At 49.1% G+C, this 26,004-nt stretch overlaps 46 non-coding genes across 46 annotated transcripts; all 46 read right to left on the bottom strand.

Annotated features, from left to right (window-relative positions):
- Positions 1–111: 111 nt before the first annotated feature.
- Trnaf-gaa (transfer RNA phenylalanine (anticodon GAA)) lies at positions 112–184 on the bottom strand. Its single transcript has one exon. It is a non-coding gene; the product is annotated as a tRNA-Phe (tRNA).
- A 584-nt stretch (positions 185–768) lies between these two features.
- Trnas-uga (transfer RNA serine (anticodon UGA)) lies at positions 769–850 on the bottom strand. The gene has a single exon. It is a non-coding gene; the product is annotated as a tRNA-Ser (tRNA).
- A 708-nt stretch (positions 851–1,558) lies between these two features.
- Positions 1,559–1,640, bottom strand: Trnas-cga (transfer RNA serine (anticodon CGA)). The gene has a single exon. It is a non-coding gene; the product is annotated as a tRNA-Ser (tRNA).
- Positions 1,641–1,777: 137 nt separating this feature from the next.
- On the bottom strand, positions 1,778–1,850 carry Trnak-uuu (transfer RNA lysine (anticodon UUU)). The gene has a single exon. It is a non-coding gene; the product is annotated as a tRNA-Lys (tRNA).
- Positions 1,851–2,386: 536 nt separating this feature from the next.
- Positions 2,387–2,459, bottom strand: Trnaf-gaa (transfer RNA phenylalanine (anticodon GAA)). Its single transcript has one exon. It is a non-coding gene; the product is annotated as a tRNA-Phe (tRNA).
- A 584-nt stretch (positions 2,460–3,043) lies between these two features.
- On the bottom strand, positions 3,044–3,125 carry Trnas-uga (transfer RNA serine (anticodon UGA)). Its single transcript has one exon. It is a non-coding gene; the product is annotated as a tRNA-Ser (tRNA).
- A 708-nt stretch (positions 3,126–3,833) lies between these two features.
- Positions 3,834–3,915, bottom strand: Trnas-cga (transfer RNA serine (anticodon CGA)). The gene has a single exon. It is a non-coding gene; the product is annotated as a tRNA-Ser (tRNA).
- Positions 3,916–4,052: 137 nt separating this feature from the next.
- On the bottom strand, positions 4,053–4,125 carry Trnak-uuu (transfer RNA lysine (anticodon UUU)). The gene has a single exon. It is a non-coding gene; the product is annotated as a tRNA-Lys (tRNA).
- A 536-nt stretch (positions 4,126–4,661) lies between these two features.
- On the bottom strand, positions 4,662–4,734 carry Trnaf-gaa (transfer RNA phenylalanine (anticodon GAA)). Its single transcript has one exon. It is a non-coding gene; the product is annotated as a tRNA-Phe (tRNA).
- A 584-nt stretch (positions 4,735–5,318) lies between these two features.
- Trnas-uga (transfer RNA serine (anticodon UGA)) lies at positions 5,319–5,400 on the bottom strand. The gene has a single exon. It is a non-coding gene; the product is annotated as a tRNA-Ser (tRNA).
- Positions 5,401–6,108: 708 nt separating this feature from the next.
- On the bottom strand, positions 6,109–6,190 carry Trnas-cga (transfer RNA serine (anticodon CGA)). The gene has a single exon. It is a non-coding gene; the product is annotated as a tRNA-Ser (tRNA).
- A 137-nt stretch (positions 6,191–6,327) lies between these two features.
- Positions 6,328–6,400, bottom strand: Trnak-uuu (transfer RNA lysine (anticodon UUU)). The gene has a single exon. It is a non-coding gene; the product is annotated as a tRNA-Lys (tRNA).
- Positions 6,401–6,936: 536 nt separating this feature from the next.
- Positions 6,937–7,009, bottom strand: Trnaf-gaa (transfer RNA phenylalanine (anticodon GAA)). Its single transcript has one exon. It is a non-coding gene; the product is annotated as a tRNA-Phe (tRNA).
- A 584-nt stretch (positions 7,010–7,593) lies between these two features.
- Positions 7,594–7,675, bottom strand: Trnas-uga (transfer RNA serine (anticodon UGA)). Its single transcript has one exon. It is a non-coding gene; the product is annotated as a tRNA-Ser (tRNA).
- Positions 7,676–8,383: 708 nt separating this feature from the next.
- Positions 8,384–8,465, bottom strand: Trnas-cga (transfer RNA serine (anticodon CGA)). Its single transcript has one exon. It is a non-coding gene; the product is annotated as a tRNA-Ser (tRNA).
- A 137-nt stretch (positions 8,466–8,602) lies between these two features.
- Trnak-uuu (transfer RNA lysine (anticodon UUU)) lies at positions 8,603–8,675 on the bottom strand. Its single transcript has one exon. It is a non-coding gene; the product is annotated as a tRNA-Lys (tRNA).
- Positions 8,676–9,211: 536 nt separating this feature from the next.
- Positions 9,212–9,284, bottom strand: Trnaf-gaa (transfer RNA phenylalanine (anticodon GAA)). The gene has a single exon. It is a non-coding gene; the product is annotated as a tRNA-Phe (tRNA).
- A 584-nt stretch (positions 9,285–9,868) lies between these two features.
- On the bottom strand, positions 9,869–9,950 carry Trnas-uga (transfer RNA serine (anticodon UGA)). Its single transcript has one exon. It is a non-coding gene; the product is annotated as a tRNA-Ser (tRNA).
- A 708-nt stretch (positions 9,951–10,658) lies between these two features.
- Positions 10,659–10,740, bottom strand: Trnas-cga (transfer RNA serine (anticodon CGA)). Its single transcript has one exon. It is a non-coding gene; the product is annotated as a tRNA-Ser (tRNA).
- Positions 10,741–10,877: 137 nt separating this feature from the next.
- On the bottom strand, positions 10,878–10,950 carry Trnak-uuu (transfer RNA lysine (anticodon UUU)). Its single transcript has one exon. It is a non-coding gene; the product is annotated as a tRNA-Lys (tRNA).
- Positions 10,951–11,486: 536 nt separating this feature from the next.
- Positions 11,487–11,559, bottom strand: Trnaf-gaa (transfer RNA phenylalanine (anticodon GAA)). The gene has a single exon. It is a non-coding gene; the product is annotated as a tRNA-Phe (tRNA).
- Positions 11,560–12,143: 584 nt separating this feature from the next.
- Positions 12,144–12,225, bottom strand: Trnas-uga (transfer RNA serine (anticodon UGA)). The gene has a single exon. It is a non-coding gene; the product is annotated as a tRNA-Ser (tRNA).
- A 708-nt stretch (positions 12,226–12,933) lies between these two features.
- Trnas-cga (transfer RNA serine (anticodon CGA)) lies at positions 12,934–13,015 on the bottom strand. The gene has a single exon. It is a non-coding gene; the product is annotated as a tRNA-Ser (tRNA).
- A 137-nt stretch (positions 13,016–13,152) lies between these two features.
- Positions 13,153–13,225, bottom strand: Trnak-uuu (transfer RNA lysine (anticodon UUU)). The gene has a single exon. It is a non-coding gene; the product is annotated as a tRNA-Lys (tRNA).
- Positions 13,226–13,761: 536 nt separating this feature from the next.
- Positions 13,762–13,834, bottom strand: Trnaf-gaa (transfer RNA phenylalanine (anticodon GAA)). The gene has a single exon. It is a non-coding gene; the product is annotated as a tRNA-Phe (tRNA).
- A 584-nt stretch (positions 13,835–14,418) lies between these two features.
- Trnas-uga (transfer RNA serine (anticodon UGA)) lies at positions 14,419–14,500 on the bottom strand. Its single transcript has one exon. It is a non-coding gene; the product is annotated as a tRNA-Ser (tRNA).
- Positions 14,501–15,208: 708 nt separating this feature from the next.
- On the bottom strand, positions 15,209–15,290 carry Trnas-cga (transfer RNA serine (anticodon CGA)). Its single transcript has one exon. It is a non-coding gene; the product is annotated as a tRNA-Ser (tRNA).
- Positions 15,291–15,427: 137 nt separating this feature from the next.
- Trnak-uuu (transfer RNA lysine (anticodon UUU)) lies at positions 15,428–15,500 on the bottom strand. The gene has a single exon. It is a non-coding gene; the product is annotated as a tRNA-Lys (tRNA).
- Positions 15,501–16,036: 536 nt separating this feature from the next.
- On the bottom strand, positions 16,037–16,109 carry Trnaf-gaa (transfer RNA phenylalanine (anticodon GAA)). The gene has a single exon. It is a non-coding gene; the product is annotated as a tRNA-Phe (tRNA).
- Positions 16,110–16,693: 584 nt separating this feature from the next.
- Trnas-uga (transfer RNA serine (anticodon UGA)) lies at positions 16,694–16,775 on the bottom strand. Its single transcript has one exon. It is a non-coding gene; the product is annotated as a tRNA-Ser (tRNA).
- A 708-nt stretch (positions 16,776–17,483) lies between these two features.
- Positions 17,484–17,565, bottom strand: Trnas-cga (transfer RNA serine (anticodon CGA)). Its single transcript has one exon. It is a non-coding gene; the product is annotated as a tRNA-Ser (tRNA).
- Positions 17,566–17,702: 137 nt separating this feature from the next.
- Positions 17,703–17,775, bottom strand: Trnak-uuu (transfer RNA lysine (anticodon UUU)). Its single transcript has one exon. It is a non-coding gene; the product is annotated as a tRNA-Lys (tRNA).
- Positions 17,776–18,311: 536 nt separating this feature from the next.
- Positions 18,312–18,384, bottom strand: Trnaf-gaa (transfer RNA phenylalanine (anticodon GAA)). The gene has a single exon. It is a non-coding gene; the product is annotated as a tRNA-Phe (tRNA).
- Positions 18,385–18,968: 584 nt separating this feature from the next.
- Trnas-uga (transfer RNA serine (anticodon UGA)) lies at positions 18,969–19,052 on the bottom strand. The gene has a single exon. It is a non-coding gene; the product is annotated as a tRNA-Ser (tRNA).
- Positions 19,053–19,760: 708 nt separating this feature from the next.
- Trnas-cga (transfer RNA serine (anticodon CGA)) lies at positions 19,761–19,842 on the bottom strand. Its single transcript has one exon. It is a non-coding gene; the product is annotated as a tRNA-Ser (tRNA).
- A 137-nt stretch (positions 19,843–19,979) lies between these two features.
- Trnak-uuu (transfer RNA lysine (anticodon UUU)) lies at positions 19,980–20,052 on the bottom strand. Its single transcript has one exon. It is a non-coding gene; the product is annotated as a tRNA-Lys (tRNA).
- A 536-nt stretch (positions 20,053–20,588) lies between these two features.
- On the bottom strand, positions 20,589–20,661 carry Trnaf-gaa (transfer RNA phenylalanine (anticodon GAA)). Its single transcript has one exon. It is a non-coding gene; the product is annotated as a tRNA-Phe (tRNA).
- Positions 20,662–21,245: 584 nt separating this feature from the next.
- On the bottom strand, positions 21,246–21,327 carry Trnas-uga (transfer RNA serine (anticodon UGA)). Its single transcript has one exon. It is a non-coding gene; the product is annotated as a tRNA-Ser (tRNA).
- A 708-nt stretch (positions 21,328–22,035) lies between these two features.
- Positions 22,036–22,117, bottom strand: Trnas-cga (transfer RNA serine (anticodon CGA)). Its single transcript has one exon. It is a non-coding gene; the product is annotated as a tRNA-Ser (tRNA).
- Positions 22,118–22,254: 137 nt separating this feature from the next.
- Trnak-uuu (transfer RNA lysine (anticodon UUU)) lies at positions 22,255–22,327 on the bottom strand. Its single transcript has one exon. It is a non-coding gene; the product is annotated as a tRNA-Lys (tRNA).
- Positions 22,328–22,863: 536 nt separating this feature from the next.
- Trnaf-gaa (transfer RNA phenylalanine (anticodon GAA)) lies at positions 22,864–22,936 on the bottom strand. Its single transcript has one exon. It is a non-coding gene; the product is annotated as a tRNA-Phe (tRNA).
- A 584-nt stretch (positions 22,937–23,520) lies between these two features.
- Trnas-uga (transfer RNA serine (anticodon UGA)) lies at positions 23,521–23,602 on the bottom strand. Its single transcript has one exon. It is a non-coding gene; the product is annotated as a tRNA-Ser (tRNA).
- Positions 23,603–24,310: 708 nt separating this feature from the next.
- Trnas-cga (transfer RNA serine (anticodon CGA)) lies at positions 24,311–24,392 on the bottom strand. Its single transcript has one exon. It is a non-coding gene; the product is annotated as a tRNA-Ser (tRNA).
- Positions 24,393–24,529: 137 nt separating this feature from the next.
- Positions 24,530–24,602, bottom strand: Trnak-uuu (transfer RNA lysine (anticodon UUU)). The gene has a single exon. It is a non-coding gene; the product is annotated as a tRNA-Lys (tRNA).
- A 536-nt stretch (positions 24,603–25,138) lies between these two features.
- Trnaf-gaa (transfer RNA phenylalanine (anticodon GAA)) lies at positions 25,139–25,211 on the bottom strand. Its single transcript has one exon. It is a non-coding gene; the product is annotated as a tRNA-Phe (tRNA).
- A 584-nt stretch (positions 25,212–25,795) lies between these two features.
- Trnas-uga (transfer RNA serine (anticodon UGA)) lies at positions 25,796–25,877 on the bottom strand. The gene has a single exon. It is a non-coding gene; the product is annotated as a tRNA-Ser (tRNA).
- Positions 25,878–26,004: the final 127 nt, after the last annotated feature.

Here is a 26,004-nt window from a genome sequence, read left to right on the forward strand (position 1 = left end):
GCACTAGACAACCTGAACAGTTACAGGATAGAGTCATTTTTGTTATCGGCTGTACCTACATCATCACAGACTCGGAGCAATTCCATTGGCATCAGCTTCAAAACATACGCTTGCCGAAACCCGGGATCGAACCAGGGACCTTTAGATCTTCAGTCTAACGCTCTCCCAACTGAGCTATTTCGGCTCACACGTAAGTCCGCAGATTTGCGCGTCTTCGTTAACCTCTGAATCGCCGCCAATTTCACAGTCATCTTCGTCTGATAAGACATAGGGACGCTGAAAGGCGAGCAGCAGATGCAGTGAAGTACCACACACATTTCTTCTGATTCCATCATCGTAAGAAGCAAACATGTCGACTCGAATCATGTAATATTGACTTCGCTTTCTCTAGAAAACCTTTGCTATATCGATGCCACGTGCAACTCGTGTGCAGAGAACGAGACACAAGAAGGAGTGAGCCTCTCTACCATGTGAGAGGCAGTATCTAGCAGATACACACGCTAAAACATTTGACTTGCGTTAGCTCATAAATTGCTACACGTAATTGTCTGCAAGCTAAAATGGACACATCTGCACTGCCCAGAGAGGCGACACTTGCACTCACACCTGGTGGACGGCAGTGTGACGAGGCGATGAGCTGTGGCTTCTGGGTGCGACTGTAGCGCTGCAGCCAATAATACTGCACATTGCCGGCGACCCACGTGTTTAGTAGTGACGCAACTGCTAGAATGCAGCTGAACGCCCATCTTTTGAGAGCTACAAAATTTCCGCAGTCGGCAGGACTCGAACCTACGCTCCCAGAGGGAATCTGATTTCAAGTCAGACGCCTTAACCACTCGGCCACGACTGCCGGTAGCAGTAGCGTCTTCCGACACGTGAAAGTGCACCTTTAGAAGCAATCCAATGGCAGAAAGCGGCGTGGCCTCACTCTTTTCTGTAGTGTTTCCATTGCCAGCACATTAGCCGTTACGAAAGTGTATTAATTTTCGCCTAGACATGGCGTTGAACCCAACACCCTTTGGTTGAAAATCAAACGCTCTACCGACTGAGCTATCGTACAGCTGCGTGGCGTGCGAGTGATTCGCATGACGTAATTACTGGCTTATGGCTCCAATGGCGACTTCACCGACTTCCCACTGACGCACCGCTGACGCTAGTTTTCTGTCGTCTTAAGTGGTCGACATACTTGCAAGTAGCTGCGAGATCTTAAGAAAAGAAACGCTGCACCATTGCTTTTTCCGCACTCGAATGACTGAATTGCGATTCTTAAAAAAGAGAGAAATGAATGTTGGCTCTGTCCAACGCTTCCAAGCACGTCTGTGTACTCACGAACTCGGCGTCGACGCGAGAAAATGACGGGAGCGCACTCGTGGGCCTGCGACGGCTTTCTGCAGTCGCAGCGTCAGTGAGAGGAGAACCGGTAGCCACAGTAAGCAGCAGCCGTCGCGACACTCAGTATTGTTAAACGGAAATTTTCGTCTTGTTGAAGATGGCGCCATCGGTTTGCAACCGCGTTCACGTGTGTGAAAATATTTGCTCCTCTTTACGCAAAATCGCACGCAGCCGGTAGGATTCGAACCTACGCTCCCAGAGGGAATCTGATTTCGAGTCAGACGCCTTAACCACTCGGCCACGACTGCCCGTAGGTCGAGGTTCTCCGACACATGCAACTTCTACGGTTTAAAGCTATGTGGCATCAGAAAACGGCGTAGCTGCATTCTTTTCCGTAGTGTTTCCACCGCTACCAGAGGAATCGCTACCAAAGTATTAAAATTTCCGCCCGAACAGGGACTTGAACCCTGGACCCTTAGGTTAAAAGCCTAATGCTCTACCGACTGAGCTATCCGGGCTCACACGACAGCAGAGAACATCCCACGATGCACAGCTGTACATTGACTCATGTCCTTCACAGCTGTGCTATCGCTGCATGGAGCTGCTACTAATTAAACGTCGCCTGAATGCTGTCTACAAACGTGTCGCGCTAAGCTCGTAGCAGACTATCGAAGAATGCTGACACACAATGCAAAAACAAACCGCAGCAGTCGTTAGGTCTCATACGTTGGAGTAGAGGATTTACGTGTTTTGTCGACACTCACTGAGTAATTGGAAATTTCACAAGCATTTCGAATGCAATGCTTCCCACGTTTTCGCTCATTTCACGGTTCCGTTGGAGACGTTCTTCACCTCCTGACACAAAAAAAGGAACGCAGTCGGTAGGACTTTTCGTATTTTCTTACTTCTCAGGGAGTTGCCTACTGTGTTCCTCTTACGGCAAGCACTAGACAACCTGAACAGTTACAGGATAGAGTCATTTTTGTTATCGGCTGTACCTACATCATCACAGACTCGGAGCAATTCCATTGGCATCAGCTTCAAAACATACGCTTGCCGAAACCCGGGATCGAACCAGGGACCTTTAGATCTTCAGTCTAACGCTCTCCCAACTGAGCTATTTCGGCTCACACGTAAGTCCGCAGATTTGCGCGTCTTCGTTAACCTCTGAATCGCCGCCAATTTCACAGTCATCTTCGTCTGATAAGACATAGGGACGCTGAAAGGCGAGCAGCAGATGCAGTGAAGTACCACACACATTTCTTCTGATTCCATCATCGTAAGAAGCAAACATGTCGACTCGATTCATGTAATATTGACTTCGCTTTCTCTAGAAAACCTTTGCTATATCGATGCCACGTGCAACTCGTGTGCAGAGAACGAGACACAAGAAGGAGTGAGCCTCTCTACCATGTGAGAGGCAGTATCTAGCAGATACACACGCTAAAACATTTGACTTGCGTTAGCTCATAAATTGCTACACGTAATTGTCTGCAAGCTAAAATGGACACATCTGCACTGCCCAGAGAGGCGACACTTGCACTCACACCTGGTGGACGGCAGTGTGACGAGGCGATGAGCTGTGGCTTCTGGGTGCGACTGTAGCGCTGCAGCCAATAATACTGCACATTGCCGGCGACCCACGTGTTTAGTAGTGACGCAACTGCTAGAATGCAGCTGAACGCCCATCTTTTGAGAGCTACAAAATTTCCGCAGTCGGCAGGACTCGAACCTACGCTCCCAGAGGGAATCTGATTTCAAGTCAGACGCCTTAACCACTCGGCCACGACTGCCGGTAGCAGTAGCGTCTTCCGACACGTGAAAGTGCACCTTTAGAAGCAATCCAATGGCAGAAAGCGGCGTGGCCTCACTCTTTTCTGTAGTGTTTCCATTGCCAGCACATTAGCCGTTACGAAAGTGTATTAATTTTCGCCTAGACATGGCGTTGAACCCAACACCCTTTGGTTGAAAATCAAACGCTCTACCGACTGAGCTATCGTACAGCTGCGTGGCGTGCGAGTGATTCGCATGACGTAATTACTGGCTTATGGCTCCAATGGCGACTTCACCGACTTCCCACTGACGCACCGCTGACGCTAGTTTTCTGTCGTCTTAAGTGGTCGACATACTTGCAAGTAGCTGCGAGATCTTAAGAAAAGAAACGCTGCACCATTGCCTTTTCCGCACTCGAATGACTGAATTGCGATTCTTAAAAAAGAGAGAAATGAATGTTGGCTCTGTCCAACGCTTCCAAGCACGTCTGTGTACTCACGAACTCGGCGTCGACGCGAGAAAATGACGGGAGCGCACTCGTGGGCCTGCGACGGCTTTCTGCAGTCGCAGCGTCAGTGAGAGGAGAACCGGTAGCCACAGTAAGCAGCAGCCGTCGCGACACTCAGTATTGTTAAACGGAAATTTTCGTCTTGTTGAAGATGGCGCCATCGGTTTGCAACCGCGTTCACGTGTGTGAAAATATTTGCTCCTCTTTACGCAAAATCGCACGCAGCCGGTAGGATTCGAACCTACGCTCCCAGAGGGAATCTGATTTCGAGTCAGACGCCTTAACCACTCGGCCACGACTGCCCGTAGGTCGAGGTTCTCCGACACATGCAACTTCTACGGTTTAAAGCTATGTGGCATCAGAAAACGGCGTAGCTGCATTCTTTTCCGTAGTGTTTCCACCGCTACCAGAGGAATCGCTACCAAAGTATTAAAATTTCCGCCCGAACAGGGACTTGAACCCTGGACCCTTAGGTTAAAAGCCTAATGCTCTACCGACTGAGCTATCCGGGCTCACACGACAGCAGAGAACATCCCACGATGCACAGCTGTACATTGACTCATGTCCTTCACAGCTGTGCTATCGCTGCATGGAGCTGTTACTAATTAAACGTCGCCTGAATGCTGTCTACAAACGTGTCGCGCTAAGCTCGTAGCAGACTATCGCAGAATGCTGACACACAATGCAAAAACAAACCGCAGCAGTCGTTAGGTCTCATACGTTGGAGTAGAGGATTTACGTGTTTTGTCGACACTCACTGAGTAATTGGAAATTTCACAAGCATTTCGAATGCAATGCTTCCCACGTTTTCGCTCATTTCACGGTTCCGTTGGAGACGTTCTTCACCTCCTGACACAAAAAAAGGAACGCAGTCGGTAGGACTTTTCGTATTTTCTTACTTCTCAGGGAGTTGCCTACTGTGTTCCTCTTACGGCAAGCACTAGACAACCTGAACAGTTACAGGATAGAGTCATTTTTGTTATCGGCTGTACCTACATCATCACAGACTCGGAGCAATTCCATTGGCATCAGCTTCAAAACATACGCTTGCCGAAACCCGGGATCGAACCAGGGACCTTTAGATCTTCAGTCTAACGCTCTCCCAACTGAGCTATTTCGGCTCACACGTAAGTCCGCAGATTTGCGCGTCTTCGTTAACCTCTGAATCGCCGCCAATTTCACAGTCATCTTCGTCTGATAAGACATAGGGACGCTGAAAGGCGAGCAGCAGATGCAGTGAAGTACCACACACATTTCTTCTGATTCCATCATCGTAAGAAGCAAACATGTCGACTCGATTCATGTAATATTGACTTCGCTTTCTCTAGAAAACCTTTGCTATATCGATGCCACGTGCAACTCGTGTGCAGAGAACGAGACACAAGAAGGAGTGAGCCTCTCTACCATGTGAGAGGCAGTATCTAGCAGATACACACGCTAAAACATTTGACTTGCGTTAGCTCATAAATTGCTACACGTAATTGTCTGCAAGCTAAAATGGACACATCTGCACTGCCCAGAGAGGCGACACTTGCACTCACACCTGGTGGACGGCAGTGTGACGAGGCGATGAGCTGTGGCTTCTGGGTGCGACTGTAGCGCTGCAGCCAATAATACTGCACATTGCCGGCGACCCACGTGTTTAGTAGTGACGCAACTGCTAGAATGCAGCTGAACGCCCATCTTTTGAGAGCTACAAAATTTCCGCAGTCGGCAGGACTCGAACCTACGCTCCCAGAGGGAATCTGATTTCAAGTCAGACGCCTTAACCACTCGGCCACGACTGCCGGTAGCAGTAGCGTCTTCCGACACGTGAAAGTGCACCTTTAGAAGCAATCCAATGGCAGAAAGCGGCGTGGCCTCACTCTTTTCTGTAGTGTTTCCATTGCCAGCACATTAGCCGTTACGAAAGTGTATTAATTTTCGCCTAGACATGGCGTTGAACCCAACACCCTTTGGTTGAAAATCAAACGCTCTACCGACTGAGCTATCGTACAGCTGCGTGGCGTGCGAGTGATTCGCATGACGTAATTACTGGCTTATGGCTCCAATGGCGACTTCACCGACTTCCCACTGACGCACCGCTGACGCTAGTTTTCTGTCGTCTTAAGTGGTCGACATACTTGCAAGTAGCTGCGAGATCTTAAGAAAAGAAACGCTGCACCATTGCTTTTTCCGCACTCGAATGACTGAATTGCGATTCTTAAAAAAGAGAGAAATGAATGTTGGCTCTGTCCAACGCTTCCAAGCACGTCTGTGTACTCACGAACTCGGCGTCGACGCGAGAAAATGACGGGAGCGCACTCGTGGGCCTGCGACGGCTTTCTGCAGTCGCAGCGTCAGTGAGAGGAGAACCGGTAGCCACAGTAAGCAGCAGCCGTCGCGACACTCAGTATTGTTAAACGGAAATTTTCGTCTTGTTGAAGATGGCGCCATCGGTTTGCAACCGCGTTCACGTGTGTGAAAATATTTGCTCCTCTTTACGCAAAATCGCACGCAGCCGGTAGGATTCGAACCTACGCTCCCAGAGGGAATCTGATTTCGAGTCAGACGCCTTAACCACTCGGCCACGACTGCCCGTAGGTCGAGGTTCTCCGACACATGCAACTTCTACGGTTTAAAGCTATGTGGCATCAGAAAACGGCGTAGCTGCATTCTTTTCCGTAGTGTTTCCACCGCTACCAGAGGAATCGCTACCAAAGTATTAAAATTTCCGCCCGAACAGGGACTTGAACCCTGGACCCTTAGGTTAAAAGCCTAATGCTCTACCGACTGAGCTATCCGGGCTCACACGACAGCAGAGAACATCCCACGATGCACAGCTGTACATTGACTCATGTCCTTCACAGCTGTGCTATCGCTGCATGGAGCTGTTACTAATTAAACGTCGCCTGAATGCTGTCTACAAACGTGTCGCGCTAAGCTCGTAGCAGACTATCGAAGAATGCTGACACACAATGCAAAAACAAACCGCAGCAGTCGTTAGGTCTCATACGTTGGAGTAGAGGATTTACGTGTTTTGTCGACACTCACTGAGTAATTGGAAATTTCACAAGCATTTCGAATGCAATGCTTCCCACGTTTTCGCTCATTTCACGGTTCCGTTGGAGACGTTCTTCACCTCCTGACACAAAAAAAGGAACGCAGTCGGTAGGACTTTTCGTATTTTCTTACTTCTCAGGGAGTTGCCTACTGTGTTCCTCTTACGGCAAGCACTAGACAACCTGAACAGTTACAGGATAGAGTCATTTTTGTTATCGGCTGTACCTACATCATCACAGACTCGGAGCAATTCCATTGGCATCAGCTTCAAAACATACGCTTGCCGAAACCCGGGATCGAACCAGGGACCTTTAGATCTTCAGTCTAACGCTCTCCCAACTGAGCTATTTCGGCTCACACGTAATTCCGCAGATTTGCGCGTCTTCGTTAACCTCTGAATCGCCGCCAATTTCACAGTCATCTTCGTCTGATAAGACATAGGGACGCTGAAAGGCGAGCAGCAGATGCAGTGAAGTACCACACACATTTCTTCTGATTCCATCATCGTAAGAAGCAAACATGTCGACTCGATTCATGTAATATTGACTTCGCTTTCTCTAGAAAACCTTTGCTATATCGATGCCACGTGCAACTCGTGTGCAGAGAACGAGACACAAGAAGGAGTGAGCCTCTCTACCATGTGAGAGGCAGTATCTAGCAGATACACACGCTAAAACATTTGACTTGCGTTAGCTCATAAATTGCTACACTTAATTGTCTGCAAGCTAAAATGGACACATCTGCACTGCCCAGAGAGGCGACACTTGCACTCACACCTGGTGGACGGCAGTGTGACGAGGCGATGAGCTGTGGCTTCTGGGTGCGACTGTAGCGCTGCAGCCAATAATACTGCACTTTGCCGGCGACCCACGTGTTTAGTAGTGACGCAACTGCTAGAATGCAGCTGAACGCCCATCTTTTGAGAGCTACAAAATTTCCGCAGTCGGCAGGACTCGAACCTACGCTCCCAGAGGGAATCTGATTTCAAGTCAGACGCCTTAACCACTCGGCCACGACTGCCGGTAGCAGTAGCGTCTTCCGACACGTGAAAGTGCACCTTTAGAAGCAATCCAATGGCAGAAAGCGGCGTGGCCTCACTCTTTTCTGTAGTGTTTCCATTGCCAGCACATTAGCCGTTACGAAAGTGTATTAATTTTCGCCTAGACATGGCGTTGAACCCAACACCCTTTGGTTGAAAATCAAACGCTCTACCGACTGAGCTATCGTACAGCTGCGTGGCGTGCGAGTGATTCGCATGACGTAATTACTGGCTTATGGCTCCAATGGCGACTTCACCGACTTCCCACTGACGCACCGCTGACGCTAGTTTTCTGTCGTCTTAAGTGGTCGACATACTTGCAAGTAGCTGCGAGATCTTAAGAAAAGAAACGCTGCACCATTGCTTTTTCCGCACTCGAATGACTGAATTGCGATTCTTAAAAAAGAGAGAAATGAATGTTGGCTCTGTCCAACGCTTCCAAGCACGTCTGTGTACTCACGAACTCGGCGTCGACGCGAGAAAATGACGGGAGCGCACTCGTGGGCCTGCGACGGCTTTCTGCAGTCGCAGCGTCAGTGAGAGGAGAACCGGTAGCCACAGTAAGCAGCAGCCGTCGCGACACTCAGTATTGTTAAACGGAAATTTTCGTCTTGTTGAAGATGGCGCCATCGGTTTGCAACCGCGTTCACGTGTGTGAAAATATTTGCTCCTCTTTACGCAAAATCGCACGCAGCCGGTAGGATTCGAACCTACGCTCCCAGGGGGAATCTGATTTCGAGTCAGACGCCTTAACCACTCGGCCACGACTGCCCGTAGGTCGAGGTTCTCCGACATATGCAACTTCTACGGTTTAAAGCTATGTGGCATCAGAAAACGGCGTAGCTGCATTCTTTTCCGTAGTGTTTCCACCGCTACCAGAGGAATCGCTACCAAAGTATTAAAATTTCCGCCCGAACAGGGACTTGAACCCTGGACCCTTAGGTTAAAAGCCTAATGCTCTACCGACTGAGCTATCCGGGCTCACACGACAGCAGAGAACATCCCACGATGCACAGCTGTACATTGACTCATGTCCTTCACAGCTGTGCTATCGCTGCATGGAGCTGTTACTAATTAAACGTCGCCTGAATGCTGTCTACAAACGTGTCGCGCTAAGCTCGTAGCAGACTATCGAAGAATGCTGACACACAATGCAAAAACAAACCGCAGCAGTCGTTAGGTCTCATACGTTGGAGTAGAGGATTTACGTGTTTTGTCGACACTCACTGAGTAATTGGAAATTTCACAAGCATTTCGAATGCAATGCTTCCCACGTTTTCGCTCATTTCACGGTTCCGTTGGAGACGTTCTTCACCTCCTGACACAAAAAAAGGAACGCAGTCGGTAGGACTTTTCGTATTTTCTTACTTCTCAGGGAGTTGCCTACTGTGTTCCTCTTACGGCAAGCACTAGACAACCTGAACAGTTACAGGATAGAGTCATTTTTGTTATCGGCTGTACCTACATCATCACAGACTCGGAGCAATTCCATTGGCATCAGCTTCAAAACATACGCTTGCCGAAACCCGGGATCGAACCAGGGACCTTTAGATCTTCAGTCTAACGCTCTCCCAACTGAGCTATTTCGGCTCACACGTAATTCCGCAGATTTGCGCGTCTTCGTTAACCTCTGAATCGCCGCCAATTTCACAGTCATCTTCGTCTGATAAGACATAGGGACGCTGAAAGGCGAGCAGCAGATGCAGTGAAGTACCACACACATTTCTTCTGATTCCATCATCGTAAGAAGCAAACATGTCGACTCGATTCATGTAATATTGACTTCGCTTTCTCTAGAAAACCTTTGCTATATCGATGCCACGTGCAACTCGTGTGCAGAGAACGAGACACAAGAAGGAGTGAGCCTCTCTACCATGTGAGAGGCAGTATCTAGCAGATACACACGCTAAAACATTTGACTTGCGTTAGCTCATAAATTGCTACACGTAATTGTCTGCAAGCTAAAATGGACACATCTGCACTGCCCAGAGAGGCGACACTTGCACTCACACCTGGTGGACGGCAGTGTGACGAGGCGATGAGCTGTGGCTTCTGGGTGCGACTGTAGCGCTGCAGCCAATAATACTGCACTTTGCCGGCGACCCACGTGTTTAGTAGTGACGCAACTGCTAGAATGCAGCTGAACGCCCATCTTTTGAGAGCTACAAAATTTCCGCAGTCGGCAGGACTCGAACCTACGCTCCCAGAGGGAATCTGATTTCAAGTCAGACGCCTTAACCACTCGGCCACGACTGCCGGTAGCAGTAGCGTCTTCCGACACGTGAAAGTGCACCTTTAGAAGCAATCCAATGGCAGAAAGCGGCGTGGCCTCACTCTTTTCTGTAGTGTTTCCATTGCCAGCACATTAGCCGTTACGAAAGTGTATTAATTTTCGCCTAGACATGGCGTTGAACCCAACACCCTTTGGTTGAAAATCAAACGCTCTACCGACTGAGCTATCGTACAGCTGCGTGGCGTGCGAGTGATTCGCATGACGTAATTACTGGCTTATGGCTCCAATGGCGACTTCACCGACTTCCCACTGACGCACCGCTGACGCTAGTTTTCTGTCGTCTTAAGTGGTCGACATACTTGCAAGTAGCTGCGAGATCTTAAGAAAAGAAACGCTGCACCATTGCTTTTTCCGCACTCGAATGACTGAATTGCGATTCTTAAAAAAGAGAGAAATGAATGTTGGCTCTGTCCAACGCTTCCAAGCACGTCTGTGTACTCACGAACTCGGCGTCGACGCGAGAAAATGACGGGAGCGCACTCGTGGGCCTGCGACGGCTTTCTGCAGTCGCAGCGTCAGTGAGAGGAGAACCGGTAGCCACAGTAAGCAGCAGCCGTCGCGACACTCAGTATTGTTAAACGGAAATTTTCGTCTTGTTGAAGATGGCGCCATCGGTTTGCAACCGCGTTCACGTGTGTGAAAATATTTGCTCCTCTTTACGCAAAATCGCACGCAGCCGGTAGGATTCGAACCTACGCTCCCAGAGGGAATCTGATTTCGAGTCAGACGCCTTAACCACTCGGCCACGACTGCCCGTAGGTCGAGGTTCTCCGACACATGCAACTTCTACGGTTTAAAGCTATGTGGCATCAGAAAACGGCGTAGCTGCATTCTTTTCCGTAGTGTTTCCACCGCTACCAGAGGAATCGCTACCAAAGTATTAAAATTTCCGCCCGAACAGGGACTTGAACCCTGGACCCTTAGGTTAAAAGCCTAATGCTCTACCGACTGAGCTATCCGGGCTCACACGACAGCAGAGAACATCCCACGATGCACAGCTGTACATTGACTCATGTCCTTCACAGCTGTGCTATCGCTGCATGGAGCTGTTACTAATTAAACGTCGCCTGAATGCTGTCTACAAACGTGTCGCGCTAAGCTCGTAGCAGACTATCGAAGAATGCTGACACACAATGCAAAAACAAACCGCAGCAGTCGTTAGGTCTCATACGTTGGAGTAGAGGATTTACGTGTTTTGTCGACACTCACTGAGTAATTGGAAATTTCACAAGCATTTCGAATGCAATGCTTCCCACGTTTTCGCTCATTTCACGGTTCCGTTGGAGACGTTCTTCACCTCCTGACACAAAAAAAGGAACGCAGTCGGTAGGACTTTTCGTATTTTCTTACTTCTCAGGGAGTTGCCTACTGTGTTCCTCTTACGGCAAGCACTAGACAACCTGAACAGTTACAGGATAGAGTCATTTTTGTTATCGGCTGTACCTACATCATCACAGACTCGGAGCAATTCCATTGGCATCAGCTTCAAAACATACGCTTGCCGAAACCCGGGATCGAACCAGGGACCTTTAGATCTTCAGTCTAACGCTCTCCCAACTGAGCTATTTCGGCTCACACGTAATTCCGCAGATTTGCGCGTCTTCGTTAACCTCTGAATCGCCGCCAATTTCACAGTCATCTTCGTCTGATAAGACATAGGGACGCTGAAAGGCGAGCAGCAGATGCAGTGAAGTACCACACACATTTCTTCTGATTCCATCATCGTAAGAAGCAAACATGTCGACTCGATTCATGTAATATTGACTTCGCTTTCTCTAGAAAACCTTTGCTATATCGATGCCACGTGCAACTCGTGTGCAGAGAACGAGACACAAGAAGGAGTGAGCCTCTCTACCATGTGAGAGGCAGTATCTAGCAGATACACACGCTAAAACATTTGACTTGCGTTAGCTCATAAATTGCTACACGTAATTGTCTGCAAGCTAAAATGGACACATCTGCACTGCCCAGAGAGGCGACACTTGCACTCACACCTGGTGGACGGCAGTGTGACGAGGCGATGAGCTGTGGCTTCTGGGTGCGACTGTAGCGCTGCAGCCAATAATACTGCACTTTGCCGGCGACCCACGTGTTTAGTAGTGACGCAACTGCTAGAATGCAGCTGAACGCCCATCTTTTGAGAGCTACAAAATTTCCGCAGTCGGCAGGACTCGAACCTACGCTCCCAGAGGGAATCTGATTTCAAGTCAGACGCCTTAACCACTCGGCCACGACTGCCGGTAGCAGTAGCGTCTTCCGACACGTGAAAGTGCACCTTTAGAAGCAATCCAATGGCAGAAAGCGGCGTGGCCTCACTCTTTTCTGTAGTGTTTCCATTGCCAGCACATTAGCCGTTACGAAAGTGTATTAATTTTCGCCTAGACATGGCGTTGAACCCAACACCCTTTGGTTGAAAATCAAACGCTCTACCGACTGAGCTATCGTACAGCTGCGTGGCGTGCGAGTGATTCGCATGACGTAATTACTGGCTTATGGCTCCAATGGCGACTTCACCGACTTCCCACTGACGCACCGCTGACGCTAGTTTTCTGTCGTCTTAAGTGGTCGACATACTTGCAAGTAGCTGCGAGATCTTAAGAAAAGAAACGCTGCACCATTGCTTTTTCCGCACTCGAATGACTGAATTGCGATTCTTAAAAAAGAGAGAAATGAATGTTGGCTCTGTCCAACGCTTCCAAGCACGTCTGTGTACTCACGAACTCGGCGTCGACGCGAGAAAATGACGGGAGCGCACTCGTGGGCCTGCGACGGCTTTCTGCAGTCGCAGCGTCAGTGAGAGGAGAACCGGTAGCCACAGTAAGCAGCAGCCGTCGCGACACTCAGTATTGTTAAACGGAAATTTTCGTCTTGTTGAAGATGGCGCCATCGGTTTGCAACCGCGTTCACGTGTGTGAAAATATTTGCTCCTCTTTACGCAAAATCGCACGCAGCCGGTAGGATTCGAACCTACGCTCCCAGGGGGAATCTGATTTCGAGTCAGACGCCTTAACCACTCGGCCACGACTGCCCGTAGGTCGAGGTTCTCCGACACATGCAACTTCTACGGTTTAAAGCTATGTGGCATCAGAAAACGGCGTAGCTGCATTCTTTTCCGTAGTGTTTCCACCGCTACCAGAGGAATCGCTACCAAAGTATTAAAATTTCCGCCCGAACAGGGACTTGAACCCTGGACCCTTAGGTTAAAAGCCTAATGCTCTACCGACTGAGCTATCCGGGCTCACACGACAGCAGAGAACATCCCACGATGCACAGCTGTACATTGACTCATGTCCTTCACAGCTGTGCTATCGCTGCATGGAGCTGTTACTAATTAAACGTCGCCTGAATGCTGTCTACAAACGTGTCGCGCTAAGCTCGTAGCAGACTATCGAAGAATGCTGACACACAATGCAAAAACAAACCGCAGCAGTCGTTAGGTCTCATACGTTGGAGTAGAGGATTTACGTGTTTTGTCGACACTCACTGAGTAATTGGAAATTTCACAAGCATTTCGAATGCAATGCTTCCCACGTTTTCGCTCATTTCACGGTTCCGTTGGAGACGTTCTTCACCTCCTGACACAAAAAAAGGAACGCAGTCGGTAGGACTTTTCGTATTTTCTTACTTCTCAGGGAGTTGCCTACTGTGTTCCTCTTACGGCAAGCACTAGACAACCTGAACAGTTACAGGATAGAGTCATTTTTGTTATCGGCTGTACCTACATCATCACAGACTCGGAGCAATTCCATTGGCATCAGCTTCAAAACATACGCTTGCCGAAACCCGGGATCGAACCAGGGACCTTTAGATCTTCAGTCTAACGCTCTCCCAACTGAGCTATTTCGGCTCACACGTAATTCCGCAGATTTGCGCGTCTTCGTTAACCTCTGAATCGCCGCCAATTTCACAGTCATCTTCGTCTGATAAGACATAGGGACGCTGAAAGGCGAGCAGCAGATGCAGTGAAGTACCACACACATTTCTTCTGATTCCATCATCGTAAGAAGCAAACATGTCGACTCGATTCATGTAATATTGACTTCGCTTTCTCTAGAAAACCTTTGCTATATCGATGCCACGTGCAACTCGTGTGCAGAGAACGAGACACAAGAAGGAGTGAGCCTCTCTACCATGTGAGAGGCAGTATCTAGCAGATACACACGCTAAAACATTTGACTTGCGTTAGCTCATAAATTGCTACACGTAATTGTCTGCAAGCTAAAATGGACACATCTGCACTGCCCAGAGAGGCGACACTTGCACTCACACCTGGTGGACGGCAGTGTGACGAGGCGATGAGCTGTGGCTTCTGGGTGCGACTGTAGCGCTGCAGCCAATAATACTGCACTTTGCCGGCGACCCACGTGTTTAGTAGTGACGCAACTGCTAGAATGCAGCTGAACGCCCATCTTTTGAGAGCTACAAAATTTCCGCAGTCGGCAGGACTCGAACCTACGCTCCCAGAGGGAATCTGATTTCAAGTCAGACGCCTTAACCACTCGGCCACGACTGCCGGTAGCAGTAGCGTCTTCCGACACGTGAAAGTGCACCTTTAGAAGCAATCCAATGGCAGAAAGCGGCGTGGCCTCACTCTTTTCTGTAGTGTTTCCATTGCCAGCACATTAGCCGTTACGAAAGTGTATTAATTTTCGCCTAGACATGGCGTTGAACCCAACACCCTTTGGTTGAAAATCAAACGCTCTACCGACTGAGCTATCGTACAGCTGCGTGGCGTGCGAGTGATTCGCATGACGTAATTACTGGCTTATGGCTCCAATGGCGACTTCACCGACTTCCCACTGACGCACCGCTGACGCTAGTTTTCTGTCGTCTTAAGTGGTCGACATACTTGCAAGTAGCTGCGAGATCTTAAGAAAAGAAACGCTGCACCATTGCTTTTTCCGCACTCGAATGACTGAATTGCGATTCTTAAAAAAGAGAGAAATGAATGTTGGCTCTGTCCAACGCTTCCAAGCACGTCTGTGTACTCACGAACTCGGCGTCGACGCGAGAAAATGACGGGAGCGCACTCGTGGGCCTGCGACGGCTTTCTGCAGTCGCAGCGTCAGTGAGAGGAGAACCGGTAGCCACAGTAAGCAGCAGCCGTCGCGACACTCAGTATTGTTAAACGGAAATTTTCGTCTTGTTGAAGATGGCGCCATCGGTTTGCAACCGCGTTCACGTGTGTGAAAATATTTGCTCCTCTTTACGCAAAATCGCACGCAGCCGGTAGGATTCGAACCTACGCTCCCAGGGGGAATCTGATTTCGAGTCAGACGCCTTAACCACTCGGCCACGACTGCCCGTAGGTCGAGGTTCTCCGACATATGCAACTTCTACGGTTTAAAGCTATGTGGCATCAGAAAACGGCGTAGCTGCATTCTTTTCCGTAGTGTTTCCACCGCTACCAGAGGAATCGCTACCAAAGTATTAAAATTTCCGCCCGAACAGGGACTTGAACCCTGGACCCTTAGGTTAAAAGCCTAATGCTCTACCGACTGAGCTATCCGGGCTCACACGACAGCAGAGAACATCCCACGATGCACAGCTGTACATTGACTCATGTCCTTCACAGCTGTGCTATCGCTGCATGGAGCTGTTACTAATTAAACGTCGCCTGAATGCTGTCTACAAACGTGTCGCGCTAAGCTCGTAGCAGACTATCGAAGAATGCTGACACACAATGCAAAAACAAACCGCAGCAGTCGTTAGGTCTCATACGTTGGAGTAGAGGATTTACGTGTTTTGTCGACACTCACTGAGTAATTGGAAATTTCACAAGCATTTCGAATGCAATGCTTCCCACGTTTTCGCTCATTTCACGGTTCCGTTGGAGACGTTCTTCACCTCCTGACACAAAAAAAGGAACGCAGTCGGTAGGACTTTTCGTATTTTCTTACTTCTCAGGGAGTTGCCTACTGTGTTCCTCTTACGGCAAGCACTAGACAACCTGAACAGTTACAGGATAGAGTCATTTTTGTTATCGGCTGTACCTACATCATCACAGACTCGGAGCAATTCCATTGGCATCAGCTTCAAAACATACGCTTGCCGAAACCCGGGATCGAACCAGGGACCTTTAGATCTTCAGTCTAACGCTCTCCCAACTGAGCTATTTCGGCTCACACGTAATTCCGCAGATTTGCGCGTCTTCGTTAACCTCTGAATCGCCGCCAATTTCACAGTCATCTTCGTCTGATAAGACATAGGGACGCTGAAAGGCGAGCAGCAGATGCAGTGAAGTACCACACACATTTCTTCTGATTCCATCATCGTAAGAAGCAAACATGTCGACTCGATTCATGTAATATTGACTTCGCTTTCTCTAGAAAACCTTTGCTATATCGATGCCACGTGCAACTCGTGTGCAGAGAACGAGACACAAGAAGGAGTGAGCCTCTCTACCATGTGAGAGGCAGTATCTAGCAGATACACACGCTAAAACATTTGACTTGCGTTAGCTCATAAATTGCTACACGTAATTGTCTGCAAGCTAAAATGGACACATCTGCACTGCCCAGAGAGGCGACACTTGCACTCACACCTGGTGGACGGCAGTGTGACGAGGCGATGAGCTGTGGCTTCTGGGTGCGACTGTAGCGCTGCAGCCAATAATACTGCACTTTGCCGGCGACCCACGTGTTTAGTAGTGACGCAACTGCTAGAATGCAGCTGAACGCCCATCTTTTGAGAGCTACAAAATTTCCGCAGTCGGCAGGACTCGAACCTACGCTCCCAGAGGGAATCTGATTTCAAGTCAGACGCCTTAACCACTCGGCCACGACTGCCGGTAGCAGTAGCGTCTTCCGACACGTGAAAGTGCACCTTTAGAAGCAATCCAATGGCAGAAAGCGGCGTGGCCTCACTCTTTTCTGTAGTGTTTCCATTGCCAGCACATTAGCCGTTACGAAAGTGTATTAATTTTCGCCTAGACATGGCGTTGAACCCAACACCCTTTGGTTGAAAATCAAACGCTCTACCGACTGAGCTATCGTACAGCTGCGTGGCGTGCGAGTGATTCGCATGACGTAATTACTGGCTTATGGCTCCAATGGCGACTTCACCGACTTCCCACTGACGCACCGCTGACGCTAGTTTTCTGTCGTCTTAAGTGGTCGACATACTTGCAAGTAGCTGCGAGATCTTAAGAAAAGAAACGCTGCACCATTGCTTTTTCCGCACTCGAATGACTGAATTGCGATTCTTAAAAAAGAGAGAAATGAATGTTGGCTCTGTCCAACGCTTCCAAGCACGTCTGTGTACTCACGAACTCGGCGTCGACGCGAGAAAATGACGGGAGCGCACTCGTGGGCCTGCGACGGCTTTCTGCAGTCGCAGCGTCAGTGAGAGGAGAACCGGTAGCCACAGTAAGCAGCAGCCGTCGCGACACTCAGTATTGTTAAACGGAAATTTTCGTCTTGTTGAAGATGGCGCCATCGGTTTGCAACCGCGTTCACGTGTGTGAAAATATTTGCTCCTCTTTACGCAAAATCGCACGCAGCCGGTAGGATTCGAACCTACGCTCCCAGGGGGAATCTGATTTCGAGTCAGACGCCTTAACCACTCGGCCACGACTGCCCGTAGGTCGAGGTTCTCCGACATATGCAACTTCTACGGTTTAAAGCTATGTGGCATCAGAAAACGGCGTAGCTGCATTCTTTTCCGTAGTGTTTCCACCGCTACCAGAGGAATCGCTACCAAAGTATTAAAATTTCCGCCCGAACAGGGACTTGAACCCTGGACCCTTAGGTTAAAAGCCTAATGCTCTACCGACTGAGCTATCCGGGCTCACACGACAGCAGAGAACATCCCACGATGCACAGCTGTACATTGACTCATGTCCTTCACAGCTGTGCTATCGCTGCATGGAGCTGTTACTAATTAAACGTCGCCTGAATGCTGTCTACAAACGTGTCGCGCTAAGCTCGTAGCAGACTATCGAAGAATGCTGACACACAATGCAAAAACAAACCGCAGCAGTCGTTAGGTCTCATACGTTGGAGTAGAGGATTTACGTGTTTTGTCGACACTCACTGAGTAATTGGAAATTTCACAAGCATTTCGAATGCAATGCTTCCCACGTTTTCGCTCATTTCACGGTTCCGTTGGAGACGTTCTTCACCTCCTGACACAAAAAAAGGAACGCAGTCGGTAGGACTTTTCGTATTTTCTTACTTCTCAGGGAGTTGCCTACTGTGTTCCTCTTACGGCAAGCACTAGACAACCTGAACAGTTACAGGATAGAGTCATTTTTGTTATCGGCTGTACCTACATCATCACAGACTCGGAGCAATTCCATTGGCATCAGCTTCAAAACATACGCTTGCCGAAACCCGGGATCGAACCAGGGACCTTTAGATCTTCAGTCTAACGCTCTCCCAACTGAGCTATTTCGGCTCACACGTAATTCCGCAGATTTGCGCGTCTTCGTTAACCTCTGAATCGCCGCCAATTTCACAGTCATCTTCGTCTGATAAGACATAGGGACGCTGAAAGGCGAGCAGCAGATGCAGTGAAGTACCACACACATTTCTTCTGATTCCATCATCGTAAGAAGCAAACATGTCGACTCGATTCATGTAATATTGACTTCGCTTTCTCTAGAAAACCTTTGCTATATCGATGCCACGTGCAACTCGTGTGCAGAGAACGAGACACAAGAAGGAGTGAGCCTCTCTACCATGTGAGAGGCAGTATCTAGCAGATACACACGCTAAAACATTTGACTTGCGTTAGCTCATAAATTGCTACACGTAATTGTCTGCAAGCTAAAATGGACACATCTGCACTGCCCAGAGAGGCGACACTTGCACTCACACCTGGTGGACGGCAGTGTGACGAGGCGATGAGCTGTGGCTTCTGGGTGCGACTGTAGCGCTGCAGCCAATAATACTGCACTTTGCCGGCGACCCACGTGTTTAGTAGTGACGCAACTGCTAGAATGCAGCTGAACGCCCATCTTTTGAGAGCTACAAAATTTCCGCAGTCGGCAGGACTCGAACCTACGCTCCCAGAGGGAATCTGATTTTTCAAGTCAGACGCCTTAACCACTCGGCCACGACTGCCGGTAGCAGTAGCGTCTTCCGACACGTGAAAGTGCACCTTTAGAAGCAATCCAATGGCAGAAAGCGGCGTGGCCTCACTCTTTTCTGTAGTGTTTCCATTGCCAGCACATTAGCCGTTACGAAAGTGTATTAATTTTCGCCTAGACATGGCGTTGAACCCAACACCCTTTGGTTGAAAATCAAACGCTCTACCGACTGAGCTATCGTACAGCTGCGTGGCGTGCGAGTGATTCGCATGACGTAATTACTGGCTTATGGCTCCAATGGCGACTTCACCGACTTCCCACTGACGCACCGCTGACGCTAGTTTTCTGTCGTCTTAAGTGGTCGACATACTTGCAAGTAGCTGCGAGATCTTAAGAAAAGAAACGCTGCACCATTGCTTTTTCCGCACTCGAATGACTGAATTGCGATTCTTAAAAAAGAGAGAAATGAATGTTGGCTCTGTCCAACGCTTCCAAGCACGTCTGTGTACTCACGAACTCGGCGTCGACGCGAGAAAATGACGGGAGCGCACTCGTGGGCCTGCGACGGCTTTCTGCAGTCGCAGCGTCAGTGAGAGGAGAACCGGTAGCCACAGTAAGCAGCAGCCGTCGCGACACTCAGTATTGTTAAACGGAAATTTTCGTCTTGTTGAAGATGGCGCCATCGGTTTGCAACCGCGTTCACGTGTGTGAAAATATTTGCTCCTCTTTACGCAAAATCGCACGCAGCCGGTAGGATTCGAACCTACGCTCCCAGGGGGAATCTGATTTCGAGTCAGACGCCTTAACCACTCGGCCACGACTGCCCGTAGGTCGAGGTTCTCCGACATATGCAACTTCTACGGTTTAAAGCTATGTGGCATCAGAAAACGGCGTAGCTGCATTCTTTTCCGTAGTGTTTCCACCGCTACCAGAGGAATCGCTACCAAAGTATTAAAATTTCCGCCCGAACAGGGACTTGAACCCTGGACCCTTAGGTTAAAAGCCTAATGCTCTACCGACTGAGCTATCCGGGCTCACACGACAGCAGAGAACATCCCACGATGCACAGCTGTACATTGACTCATGTCCTTCACAGCTGTGCTATCGCTGCATGGAGCTGTTACTAATTAAACGTCGCCTGAATGCTGTCTACAAACGTGTCGCGCTAAGCTCGTAGCAGACTATCGAAGAATGCTGACACACAATGCAAAAACAAACCGCAGCAGTCGTTAGGTCTCATACGTTGGAGTAGAGGATTTACGTGTTTTGTCGACACTCACTGAGTAATTGGAAATTTCACAAGCATTTCGAATGCAATGCTTCCCACGTTTTCGCTCATTTCACGGTTCCGTTGGAGACGTTCTTCACCTCCTGACACAAAAAAAGGAACGCAGTCGGTAGGACTTTTCGTATTTTCTTACTTCTCAGGGAGTTGCCTACTGTGTTCCTCTTACGGCAAGCACTAGACAACCTGAACAGTTACAGGATAGAGTCATTTTTGTTATCGGCTGTACCTACATCATCACAGACTCGGAGCAATTCCATTGGCATCAGCTTCAAAACATACGCTTGCCGAAACCCGGGATCGAACCAGGGACCTTTAGATCTTCAGTCTAACGCTCTCCCAACTGAGCTATTTCGGCTCACACGTAATTCCGCAGATTTGCGCGTCTTCGTTAACCTCTGAATCGCCGCCAATTTCACAGTCATCTTCGTCTGATAAGACATAGGGACGCTGAAAGGCGAGCAGCAGATGCAGTGAAGTACCACACACATTTCTTCTGATTCCATCATCGTAAGAAGCAAACATGTCGACTCGATTCATGTAATATTGACTTCGCTTTCTCTAGAAAACCTTTGCTATATCGATGCCACGTGCAACTCGTGTGCAGAGAACGAGACACAAGAAGGAGTGAGCCTCTCTACCATGTGAGAGGCAGTATCTAGCAGATACACACGCTAAAACATTTGACTTGCGTTAGCTCATAAATTGCTACACGTAATTGTCTGCAAGCTAAAATGGACACATCTGCACTGCCCAGAGAGGCGACACTTGCACTCACACCTGGTGGACGGCAGTGTGACGAGGCGATGAGCTGTGGCTTCTGGGTGCGACTGTAGCGCTGCAGCCAATAATACTGCACTTTGCCGGCGACCCACGTGTTTAGTAGTGACGCAACTGCTAGAATGCAGCTGAACGCCCATCTTTTGAGAGCTACAAAATTTCCGCAGTCGGCAGGACTCGAACCTACGCTCCCAGAGGGAATCTGATTTCAAGTCAGACGCCTTAACCACTCGGCCACGACTGCCGGTAGCAGTAGCGTCTTCCGACACGTGAAAGTGCACCTTTAGAAGCAATCCAATGGCAGAAAGCGGCGTGGCCTCACTCTTTTCTGTAGTGTTTCCATTGCCAGCACATTAGCCGTTACGAAAGTGTATTAATTTTCGCCTAGACATGGCGTTGAACCCAACACCCTTTGGTTGAAAATCAAACGCTCTACCGACTGAGCTATCGTACAGCTGCGTGGCGTGCGAGTGATTCGCATGACGTAATTACTGGCTTATGGCTCCAATGGCGACTTCACCGACTTCCCACTGACGCACCGCTGACGCTAGTTTTCTGTCGTCTTAAGTGGTCGACATACTTGCAAGTAGCTGCGAGATCTTAAGAAAAGAAACGCTGCACCATTGCTTTTTCCGCACTCGAATGACTGAATTGCGATTCTTAAAAAAGAGAGAAATGAATGTTGGCTCTGTCCAACGCTTCCAAGCACGTCTGTGTACTCACGAACTCGGCGTCGACGCGAGAAAATGACGGGAGCGCACTCGTGGGCCTGCGACGGCTTTCTGCAGTCGCAGCGTCAGTGAGAGGAGAACCGGTAGCCACAGTAAGCAGCAGCCGTCGCGACACTCAGTATTGTTAAACGGAAATTTTCGTCTTGTTGAAGATGGCGCCATCGGTTTGCAACCGCGTTCACGTGTGTGAAAATATTTGCTCCTCTTTACGCAAAATCGCACGCAGCCGGTAGGATTCGAACCTACGCTCCCAGGGGGAATCTGATTTCGAGTCAGACGCCTTAACCACTCGGCCACGACTGCCCGTAGGTCGAGGTTCTCCGACACATGCAACTTCTACGGTTTAAAGCTATGTGGCATCAGAAAACGGCGTAGCTGCATTCTTTTCCGTAGTGTTTCCACCGCTACCAGAGGAATCGCTACCAAAGTATTAAAATTTCCGCCCGAACAGGGACTTGAACCCTGGACCCTTAGGTTAAAAGCCTAATGCTCTACCGACTGAGCTATCCGGGCTCACACGACAGCAGAGAACATCCCACGATGCACAGCTGTACATTGACTCATGTCCTTCACAGCTGTGCTATCGCTGCATGGAGCTGTTACTAATTAAACGTCGCCTGAATGCTGTCTACAAACGTGTCGCGCTAAGCTCGTAGCAGACTATCGAAGAATGCTGACACACAATGCAAAAACAAACCGCAGCAGTCGTTAGGTCTCATACGTTGGAGTAGAGGATTTACGTGTTTTGTCGACACTCACTGAGTAATTGGAAATTTCACAAGCATTTCGAATGCAATGCTTCCCACGTTTTCGCTCATTTCACGGTTCCGTTGGAGACGTTCTTCACCTCCTGACACAAAAAAAGGAACGCAGTCGGTAGGACTTTTCGTATTTTCTTACTTCTCAGGGAGTTGCCTACTGTGTTCCTCTTACGGCAAGCACTAGACAACCTGAACAGTTACAGGATAGAGTCATTTTTGTTATCGGCTGTACCTACATCATCACAGACTCGGAGCAATTCCATTGGCATCAGCTTCAAAACATACGCTTGCCGAAACCCGGGATCGAACCAGGGACCTTTAGATCTTCAGTCTAACGCTCTCCCAACTGAGCTATTTCGGCTCACACGTAAGTCCGCAGATTTGCGCGTCTTCGTTAACCTCTGAATCGCCGCCAATTTCACAGTCATCTTCGTCTGATAAGACATAGGGACGCTGAAAGGCGAGCAGCAGATGCAGTGAAGTACCACACACATTTCTTCTGATTCCATCATCGTAAGAAGCAAACATGTCGACTCGATTCATGTAATATTGACTTCGCTTTCTCTAGAAAACCTTTGCTATATCGATGCCACGTGCAACTCGTGTGCAGAGAACGAGACACAAGAAGGAGTGAGCCTCTCTACCATGTGAGAGGCAGTATCTAGCAGATACACACGCTAAAACATTTGACTTGCGTTAGCTCATAAATTGCTACACGTAATTGTCTGCAAGCTAAAATGGACACATCTGCACTGCCCAGAGAGGCGACACTTGCACTCACACCTGGTGGACGGCAGTGTGACGAGGCGATGAGCTGTGGCTTCTGGGTGCGACTGTAGCGCTGCAGCCAATAATACTGCACTTTGCCGGCGACCCACGTGTTTAGTAGTGACGCAACTGCTAGAATGCAGCTGAACGCCCATCTTTTGAGAGCTACAAAATTTCCGCAGTCGGCAGGACTCGAACCTACGCTCCCAGAGGGAATCTGATTTCAAGTCAGACGCCTTAACCACTCGGCCACGACTGCCGGTAGCAGTAGCGTCTTCCGACACGTGAAAGTGCACCTTTAGAAGCAATCCAATGGCAGAAAGCGGCGTGGCCTCACTCTTTTCTGTAGTGTTTCCATTGCCAGCACATTAGCCGTTACGAAAGTGTATTAATTTTCGCCTAGACATGGCGTTGAACCCAACACCCTTTGGTTGAAAATCAAACGCTCTACCGACTGAGCTATCGTACAGCTGCGTGGCGTGCGAGTGATTCGCATGACGTAATTACTGGCTTATGGCTCCAATGGCGACTTCACCGACTTCCCACTGACGCACCGCTGACGCTAGTTTTCTGTCGTCTTAAGTGGTCGACATACTTGCAAGTAGCTGCGAGATCTTAAGAAAAGAAACGCTGCACCATTGCTTTTTCCGCACTCGAATGACTGAATTGCGATTCTTAAAAAAGAGAGAAATGAATGTTGGCTCTGTCCAACGCTTCCAAGCACGTCTGTGTACTCACGAACTCGGCGTCGACGCGAGAAAATGACGGGAGCGCACTCGTGGGCCTGCGACGGCTTTCTGCAGTCGCAGCGTCAGTGAGAGGAGAACCGGTAGCCACAGTAAGCAGCAGCCGTCGCGACACTCAGTATTGTTAAACGGAAATTTTCGTCTTGTTGAAGATGGCGCCATCGGTTTGCAACCGCGTTCACGTGTGTGAAAATATTTGCTCCTCTTTACGCAAAATCGCACGCAGCCGGTAGGATTCGAACCTACGCTCCCAGGGGGAATCTGATTTCGAGTCAGACGCCTTAACCACTCGGCCACGACTGCCCGTAGGTCGAGGTTCTCCGACACATGCAACTTCTACGGTTTAAAGCTATGTGGCATCAGAAAACGGCGTAGCTGCATTCTTTTCCGTAGTGTTTCCACCGCTACCAGAGGAATCGCTACCAAAGTATTAAAATTTCCGCCCGAACAGGGACTTGAACCCTGGACCCTTAGGTTAAAAGCCTAATGCTCTACCGACTGAGCTATCCGGGCTCACACGACAGCAGAGAACATCCCACGATGCACAGCTGTACATTGACTCATGTCCTTCACAGCTGTGCTATCGCTGCATGGAGCTGTTACTAATTAAACGTCGCCTGAATGCTGTCTACAAACGTGTCGCGCTAAGCTCGTAGCAGACTATCGAAGAATGCTGACACACAATGCAAAAACAAACCGCAGCAGTCGTTAGGTCTCATACGTTGGAGTAGAGGATTTACGTGTTTTGTCGACACTCACTGAGTAATTGGAAATTTCACAAGCATTTCGAATGCAATGCTTCCCACGTTTTCGCTCATTTCACGGTTCCGTTGGAGACGTTCTTCACCTCCTGACACAAAAAAAGGAACGCAGTCGGTAGGACTTTTCGTATTTTCTTACTTCTCAGGGAGTTGCCTACTGTGTTCCTCTTACGGCAAGCACTAGACAACCTGAACAGTTACAGGATAGAGTCATTTTTGTTATCGGCTGTACCTACATCATCACAGACTCGGAGCAATTCCATTGGCATCAGCTTCAAAACATACGCTTGCCGAAACCCGGGATCGAACCAGGGACCTTTAGATCTTCAGTCTAACGCTCTCCCAACTGAGCTATTTCGGCTCACACGTAAGTCCGCAGATTTGCGCGTCTTCGTTAACCTCTGAATCGCCGCCAATTTCACAGTCATCTTCGTCTGATAAGACATAGGGACGCTGAAAGGCGAGCAGCAGATGCAGTGAAGTACCACACACATTTCTTCTGATTCCATCATCGTAAGAAGCAAACATGTCGACTCGATTCATGTAATATTGACTTCGCTTTCTCTAGAAAACCTTTGCTATATCGATGCCACGTGCAACTCGTGTGCAGAGAACGAGACACAAGAAGGAGTGAGCCTCTCTACCATGTGAGAGGCAGTATCTAGCAGATACACACGCTAAAACATTTGACTTGCGTTAGCTCATAAATTGCTACACGTAATTGTCTGCAAGCTAAAATGGACACATCTGCACTGCCCAGAGAGGCGACACTTGCACTCACACCTGGTGGACGGCAGTGTGACGAGGCGATGAGCTGTGGCTTCTGGGTGCGACTGTAGCGCTGCAGCCAATAATACTGCACTTTGCCGGCGACCCACGTGTTTAGTAGTGACGCAACTGCTAGAATGCAGCTGAACGCCCATCTTTTGAGAGCTACAAAATTTCCGCAGTCGGCAGGACTCGAACCTACGCTCCCAGAGGGAATCTGATTTCAAGTCAGACGCCTTAACCACTCGGCCACGACTGCCGGTAGCAGTAGCGTCTTCCGACACGTGAAAGTGCACCTTTAGAAGCAATCCAATGGCAGAAAGCGGCGTGGCCTCACTCTTTTCTGTAGTGTTTCCATTGCCAGCACATTAGCCGTTACGAAAGTG

The sequence above is a fragment of the Schistocerca gregaria genome, unplaced genomic scaffold (genome assembly GCF_023897955.1).
Source record: "Schistocerca gregaria isolate iqSchGreg1 unplaced genomic scaffold, iqSchGreg1.2 ptg000582l, whole genome shotgun sequence".
Taxonomy (NCBI): Eukaryota; Metazoa; Arthropoda; class Insecta; order Orthoptera; family Acrididae; genus Schistocerca; species Schistocerca gregaria.